This window comes from Ctenopharyngodon idella, chromosome 6 (genome assembly GCF_019924925.1).
Source record: "Ctenopharyngodon idella isolate HZGC_01 chromosome 6, HZGC01, whole genome shotgun sequence".
NCBI classification, from domain to species: Eukaryota; Metazoa; Chordata; class Actinopteri; order Cypriniformes; family Xenocyprididae; genus Ctenopharyngodon; species Ctenopharyngodon idella.
Window position 1 is genome coordinate 6,159,195 of NC_067225.1, and position 6,000 is coordinate 6,165,194.

The 6,000-nt window shown below is 37.2% G+C and overlaps 1 long non-coding RNA gene across 1 annotated transcript in view; it reads left to right on the top strand.

The window, feature by feature from the left end:
- Positions 1–5,304, top strand: part of LOC127514730 (uncharacterized) — a 56,836-nt gene extending 51,532 nt beyond the window's left edge. Inside the window, exon 4 of the long non-coding RNA XR_007930694.1 lies at positions 4,654–5,304. This is a non-coding gene — a long non-coding RNA (uncharacterized LOC127514730). The remainder of the gene's footprint in view (positions 1–4,653) is intronic.
- Positions 5,305–6,000: the final 696 nt, after the last annotated feature.

The following is a 6,000-nucleotide window of genomic DNA, read 5'->3' on the forward strand; positions in this document are numbered from 1 at the left end:
TGCAGGTAATACACTCGTTTAGTCGATCTCTCTCTCTCATAATACCATAATACTCTACATCAGTGGTTCCCAACCACGTTCCTGGAGGCCCCCCCAACACTGCATATTTTGTATCTCTCCTTTGTCTGACTCACCCATTTCAGGTCTTGGAGTCTCGACTAATGAGCTGATGATCTGAATCAGGTGTGTTTGATAAAGAAGATATGGAAAACATGCAGTGTTGGGGCAGGGCTCCAGGAATGTGGTTGGGAACCACTGCTCTACATAACACAATAAGCTTCAATGAAGCGACTCAACGTTCCTTTGTTGCTAGTTCTAAAGTGACTTTTTAGAATTAGTAACAGAGGCTTGGGCTCAACTGCTAAACTGTCAACTTGAGATTTGAATCTGTGGCGGAAGGAAGTAGTTCCTCACAAAAGAGGGTTTTTAAAGACAATCTGTTGTTGTTTCTTATTTATTTACACATATATACACTCATATATATATATTAAACCTTGAATACATGTAAGTGTAAAAATTAAAAAAAAAAAAAAAAAAAAAAATTCTTAAAATGTAATTTATGTTATGGCAAAGCTGAATTTTCAGCAGCCATAAATTAGAGTTAATTTAATAAGAAAAGTTAATAAAATTAATTTCTTTAAAAAATACTTACTGACCCCAATCTTTGAACAGTGGTTTATTTTAAAACAAATATATATTTTTACAAAAAGTAAAATAATGTTATTCGTACGTTTTCTTGGTAGTTGACATTTCACAACTTCAGCTCACCTTGTCAAATTCTTTCACATTTTAATACTTCTAAAATTGTTTTAATTCTTTCAAAAAATTTAAAGAACCAAGAAACCAGAACACTGATCTGAAGAACCCATAATGAAACAAGAACCATTTTAATTTTAAAATAACCATGAAAACATTTTTTTTTTTTTTTTTTTTTAATTGTACCTTTTCCAAATGTTAAATGTGCCATAATTCCTCCTTTTTTGGCTTGTCCCATTCTCAGAATTTTAAAACGTCCCCTCTATAAATAATCACACTTAATAACACTTTTTGGAGAAAAAGCTGATTGGACTTGATTGGACATTTTATGACTTTCTGATATATTACTCATACCTATATACCTGTATACTGACAGCTGCTAGCTAACCTTTTTTTTTTTTTCAAAAAGTGTGATGCGATTTGTGATAAACGTTTTAACATGGATGAAACATAGTTTGAAGACTTTACATAGCCAAAAGAGCCACTAATTGAAGATTCACTCTAATATATTATCCAGAAGCCAATGTCTACTGGCCTCACTGAAGCTCCGCTACGGTCTGGAAGCCTACAGTGAAAAATGGTTCTTGATAAGAAGAGGGCTGGTTGTTGAAGCAGAGCACACACTCATTCACCATTCTCCCATCGACCTCTCCTCTCCTTCACCATGCAAATCAGACAGGAACAAATGTCCTGACTCAGTAGGGACCCTCGACCCGAAGTGTTTAACTCCACAGCCTCCCATCTCACTCATTCCCGTCTCTTTGATGTTCTTTAAATGAGCTTTCCAACTCCACTTCAATTTTACAAGGCCATTATGGGGAGATATAATGTGAGGGTTAAATATATCGGGGCAGACATTATGTGAAAATAATTAGTGCTGATGAATAATGCACTAATTCAGCTGATGAGGGATGGTTAGCAGAGTAATGGAGTGAGGGGAAGGCGGCGGCTTGACAAATGAAATTAAAATATTTAAACACTGCTTTATGATATTACGGGAGAGATCTCATCATCATCATCATCGAATCCCTCTCACCTCCGGCACGGAGCACACGGCTATTACGGCTGACGGCTCTATTCGAGTGACATGCTCACGGTAATGTGACGTCCATAAGTCACACGGCCCATTCATCAACGTGAACACAGACGACATCAGAGCAAGGACAAAACCGTGTGAAGACTCATGCACACAATCACATGTATTTTCTAAACACCCTTCTGAGACCTGAAATACACGAAAAGCAAAGACTAGCACAGACAAGGTCATCATGCTGGTCTAAAGTGGTCTTTCCAGCAAGTCAGCTGACTTTATACATTCCAATTATAGTGATTTTTCTGGATGATATAGCTATAACAATTACCAATAAAAGTGAAGTGTGTAATTCCACCATTGGCACTGGATTGAAAAATAATGACTTTCCAGAAAGTTTCAAACACTTCCAATCTTCACCAAACTGATAATCTTATGCTGCCTTCAACTGCGCCTAGAAAATTTGTACCTTACAGTTGCTGCTTCAACAGACGATGGGTGTGCTGTGACAAATCGCTGGAGGAGTGTTTCGCTGATTGCGGAGGCCGTAGCTCGTTTCATCTCGTCTCATCGCGAGCCACTGGTTACACGTGGTGCCATAACCCGGATGGGAGTGAAGTTTAGGTCAGTGTAATGGACGTAGGCCAGAGTTGTGCGTGTAAACCTCACTCCCCAATCACAAGAGGCGCTCTAGCAACTGACACTAGAGACTGTCTTTAGCTTCCTTGTTAGAGAGCCCGACTCCTATGCCGGCGGACCCGAGTTCGAGTCCCACTTAGAGTTACACGTGGTACCTGTAACCCTTCAGATTTCGCATGATCAGCTGCTCACCAATCACCGGAGTTGCTGCTTCAACAGATGACGGGTGTGCTGTGACAGATCGCTGGAGGAGTGTTTTGCTGATCACGGAGGCTGCGGCTTGTTTCATCAGTTACATGCATTAAGGATCAATGTTTCTGCCATGTTTCGATACTCCTCTTACGACATCACAACCCGTGTATCTTCTAGAATTCTGAGTTTCCCACTTGTAAATGATTTCACTTGTTCATTCATGTGCTCGTAATTACAATATTTGCTACTCCAATTGAAGGGCGTCTCAGGTCCAGTGAGGCCACGCAAACAATCAGATTGCAATTCCATTTGCTGCCACTAGTGGAGCAGAAATACACAGTTCATATTTAACTACCCCTATTGGTGTTAGGGAGATGATAGTTAATAAGAATGTTGTTAACCCCTAACCTAACCCCAAAAATCTGGTTGATAGGAAAGGATGTTGATCTAGGAATATATCCTGCTTGACAAAATCACTTTTTTTTTTTTTTTTGGGCTTTTTTAAAAATAAATGCAAGTAAAAAGAAAATACATGGGGGGAAAAACTTGAATTAAACCTGCACATATGAACTCCAATATGTTGTATATTCTCACAGTTGGCCCTGGTTTCAACTGACAGTGTTTGAAAGTCTGAAGTCTGATACCAGGGGCAAATAAATGACTCATTAGTGGTATTTGCTAATTCAGTTATCGCTATTACTATTAAGGCCTGTTCACACCTAGGATATCTACTCCTATAACTATATAACAATAAAGATAGGCTAGTTCTTAAAAATCTTTAAAAATTTAAAAGACTAGCAGAGTCCACACCACAACAAACGGTAACGGTACAGAGTAACAATATCGCTGGAATCATGTTCAAAATGATTTTTTTTTCCCCAGCTGATGAACGACAAAAACATTGACAACCAATCAGAATACATCCTGCTTTAAAGAGCTCAAGCATTTAAAGCGGCATACGAAAGAACATGTCATATAAAGCAGGTTATGACTATATGTTAAGATATTTTAGAAATAGAAATAGTATTTCCCCTCAGGGATAACTAAAGTATATCCATCTACCATGGATCGTGATAGAAGCGAATACATGACGTTGGATATCTTCCTCTGTGCCTCTTTAAATACTCATCCGTCTCTGTATTGGGTATCATAGAGTCAGCCGCTCGCTTCCTGCACAAGACCAGAGTTATTTACGACGGGGTGGCGAGGAGCGACGCGACCCACCTCATTCCCCTCGTTACGATCACATTTTACACCCATCATCTGACAATGAAGTGGCTGCACAATAAATCCCTGCTTCACTGCCATTTCCCAGTAAATTGCCTGTATAGAATCAATATGGCGGACGAGGCTGCCGCGTCCAGATAAATGACAGAGTATCGATAGATGGAGGAGAACAGAAGAGTCAGACAGATGCAGGAGAGAGAGAGAGAGAGATTCATTAAAGTACAATGAACACAACACTACTGAAGAAAGTTTAAAAAAAAAAAAAAAGTCTCTGAGGGAACATCATCGATGAATAGTCTACATCATACTTCATACAGCACATATGCTACTACAGTGGCTGTGTTTAAGGACATGGCACTTAATCTGGACTGAAGGACCCTGGGGTATTGCTCTATTGTTATTGTATGTCAATGATGACAAATGTTGTTACTGTTTTCCCCCCCTTTTTTCAAGCATTTAATAAAAAACTTTAAAAGAGGTTCATCTGATCAAAAATGACAGTAAAAACATTGATATAGTTACAAACGATTACTAGCCTATTTTAAATGTTGTTCTTTTGAATTTTCTATTCATTAAAGATTCCTAAAAAAATAAAGGTTTCAACAAAAATATGAAAACTGTTTTCAACACTGATAATAATATAAAAAAAAATGTTTCTTGAGCAAATCAGCATATTACAATGATTTCTGAAAATAATAAATTACATTTTAAAATATATTCAAATATAAAACAGTTAAATTGTTTTAATATTTCACAATATTGCTGTTTTTACTGTATTTTTGATCAATATTCTTTCATTTGATCAACAGGATGAAAATTACCAAAAGGATGAAGACAGGAAGTGATGCCGCAAACAATCCTGCGCCAATGATGAACCGAAATGTTTTCCATCATATTTATCAAGAAGTTCTTTCCTATTTCCTGTTTTCAACACAAATGTTTTTATACATTAATATTTGAAAACAAACCACTCCATTGCTTTTTAAGAAATAATAACAAAGGATTATGCCAATCTACTTAAAGTTTATTTTCCTACAATCTTAGCCTTTGAGTTATTTTTACAAATATTAAAATAAATGTTAATTCATAAATTGATAATGTTCATCATAGAGGAGTCGTTTTCTGTATGAGCTGGATTGTTGTAAAATCCCTTTAACTAACAAGAGCCAGTTCCTTAATGACACCATCCTACAGGAAGTGACATCAATTTGGAGAAAAAACAACAGAACAAACATCAGTAAGTATTAGCAATGGATTGGACCAATTGTCGTGTTGTTTGTGTCACCCTGTTTGATCAAATATTACAAATAAAAATGATACAATCAATATTTCAAAAGATGGTAAAAACTATACACTATTATAATCTATTATTAACTTGCTTATGTAAGCTAACTAAAGGCTAATGGCTCTTTATGTCCATCCTGCTCTTGTTGAAATAAATACGTGTTTAAATATAAGCATTTTTCTGAAAGTTATTTATACTTCCACTTAATGTACAACACAGCCATATATATTTTTAAAACGTAGTTAAAAAGCTGCTACAGAACAGGATTGGCCCACAACAAACATTTTTATGGTACTACATAGATGTTCAAAAGTTCAACAGGTCTCCTTTACTTGAACGACTCAAACCGCACTAATCACTCTAACTGTATCAAACCAATTTCCATTCAGTTGGAATGAATGTATAGTAATCAAGTGCCAATGTCTGGTACCAATATGGCTTCCGGCACCTCCAGATATATGAGCATTGTGGTCTGATAATCTTAATATCTGCAAGATATGGTTGGCCGTATATTAGAATGAACAATTGCGGTCTATGTGAAGTCAGAAAGAATCATTACTGGCCTTGAGCTGACTTTACACTGAAGCTGATATTTCTGAGAGGGAGAGACAGAGAAAAAGACGAGGATGGAGGCAGAGAGACGGGGGAAGCATTGTCTCAGCTGGCACTTTTTATTAAGCTCATATTTTGCGACTGTCATTGGTGCTGCATTTGACTTGTAAAACAGACCTAATTACAGGCCCCAAATATGCGATTCTCACATCAAACGGTAAGCTACAGTAACGGCCTACTCTGTCCTGGCTCTCCTCTCGCTCCCGTGCCTCCTGCTGCACTAAAGCTTCTGATTATGAGAGAAACATTAAATGGGAAT